This window comes from Penaeus japonicus, unplaced genomic scaffold (assembly GCF_977035675.1).
Source record: "Penaeus japonicus unplaced genomic scaffold, GWHDUDI00000001_assembly GWHDUDI00000009, whole genome shotgun sequence".
In the NCBI taxonomy this organism is placed as follows: domain Eukaryota; kingdom Metazoa; phylum Arthropoda; class Malacostraca; order Decapoda; family Penaeidae; genus Penaeus; species Penaeus japonicus.
The window spans coordinates 33,857,417-33,859,916 of NW_028234411.1; positions in this window are offsets into that span (position 1 = coordinate 33,857,417).

The window sequence follows — 2,500 nt, forward strand, 5'->3', positions numbered from 1 at the left end:
TTTAACTGTCAACTGTGGCTGTTTGACTGAGAACTGAGCGTGTGTGAGGTTCAACTGCGCAGTCCTCAGTTGACCTTCAGCTATATTCTTATTTCCATGGAGCAATCTAATACCTAAATATTTTACTTGTGTGATTACATTGATGTAATTAAGTTACATAGAAGCATTAATAGACATTTTTATTCCATTTCGTTATTGTACAACGAAAAGTACTTGAACATGAATTGACAAATCACAGGAAATTTAAGTATTTGTGCAATATCAGTATTTATTTTGCTAAGATGGTAAATACATTTCTAAAATACATACCTGCATTTACATCCCCAAAACCTTGAACAATGCGTCGCACGTTTCAGGGAAGATTTTTCCAAGAGATTGAGGAGATATTCTAGTGGAGAATTTAAGGCACTCATACGATCGTCCTGTCGCTAGAAACCTTAAGGTAGCCGCTAGTCTTTCATGAGGCGATATTGCACTTCTCATTATTGTATATTTCTTTTTAATGAAAGGAGATACCAGAGAAAGCAATTTTTGGTACACTGTTTCAGTCATGTGTAGGTAATTGTGAAAATCAATTGGTTCATCACTTATTTCTTTCAGTAATTGAACATCACAAAATTTACTTCGCCTCAGCAACCACTTCTTCTACCACTGTTTGCGCTTCTTTGTGCTTTTTTTCTATTTGTAGCATTACAAATAATACACCGAGAGCGGCAAGATCGTGCCCCTCGGAATCCATGGTTAATCTGAACGATTCAACTGTACGTCTGTAGACTTGTCAGTTGACAGTTAAAACTGTCAGTTTGGACTGTTCAGTTATAACTGACAGTTAAAACTGTCAGTTATAACTGAACAGTCCAAACTGACAGTTTTAACTGCACGTGTGTGGCCGGCTTAAGACTGAGGTTGAGGCTGAGAATGAGACTGAGATTTAGACTGAGACTGTGGATGAGGGTAAGACTGAGGCGGAGGCTGAGAATGAGACTAAGACTGACACTAAGACTGAAGCTGAGACTGAGACTAAGGCTGAGGCTGATACTGAGGCTGAGACTGAGGCTGAGACTTAGATAGATAAATATGAATATATATATCTATATATCTACATCTCTCTCTCTCCCTTTGTACACACACACACACACACACACACACACACACACACACACACACACACACACACACACATATATATATATATATATATATATATGGAAAGATCATTAAGTATCAATAATGATACGACAAACGGCCTACTACCCCACCAATCTGCTTTGTAGATCAAAATATGCATACAAATGTTAAATTAATTAACCTGTGAAAATCAACATAACTTCACTGCTATTAAATTGTTTCTTGTTTTCCTTTTTCTCCTTCTTCTCCTCTTTTTCCATCTCCCCTACTACCACTCCCACTTCCAATTGTGCCGTAGCCTCCAACTTCCCCCCTCCCCCACCACCCCCACGATGAGAGGGAAAGACAAACATTTTATTACCAGAAGCAAATAACATTTGATTATTTCAAAATCCTTACATCATCTTTCCCGAGCAAAAATTATATCCCTTGGTCAAAATTTCTTAATAAGTGGCAAGATATACAATAACTGTATTTTGTAGTTTATATGCCAGGAAGGCAGTTAAATGACACATTTTGGGTAATGTGAAAATAAGTCGTTTTAGGATCAATAGGGTTTGACAAGTCTTGCTATTCTGTTTTATTTCATTTTATTATCATCATTGCATCACCATTATCATCATCGTCATTATTACCATTATTTAGCACAAGCATTATCAAAATCATAATCATAATTTTAATCAATCATAGTCATCATCATCATCATTAAAATCATAATCACCATTCTCATTAATATCATACACACAAACAAAAAAATATATATATATATATATATATATATATATATATATATATATATATATATATATATATATATCACTGGTATAAAAGAAAATTTCAGTTCAGTACCAACAATAATAATGATGTTATTTCAAGCGTTGTAGTAAAAGTTATAAAAATGATAAGGTAATATCATTAAATCTGCTATATGCTGAAGCATTCGTTGTTAATGCATTTTTATTTACCATTAAAGGTTCAAAGAAGACAATGGCGATTAAATCTTATTGATGATATATTTTTTTCTTCTTTTAGAAGATAAAAAAGTGATATATACTATGAAATAAAAAGCGAAAATGCGAAAATAGTTTTTGTTTCTCTTTGATATAAACTTGTTTTCTGGCAAGGATTTTAATGAAGGAAGGTGAACCGTATCCCTCTCCTCTTTCATCCTCTTCTTCTTCTTCTTCTTTCTCTTCCTCCTCTTCTCCTTCTTCTACCTCTTTTTCATCTTCATTTATTTCTTCTCCGCCATCACCATCCCCGCTACCTCCACCTCCGCCTCCGCCTCCACCTCCACCTCCACCTCTAGCTCCACCTCCGCCTCCACTTCCAGCTCCAGCTCCAGCTCCATCTCCACCTCTACCTCCTTCTC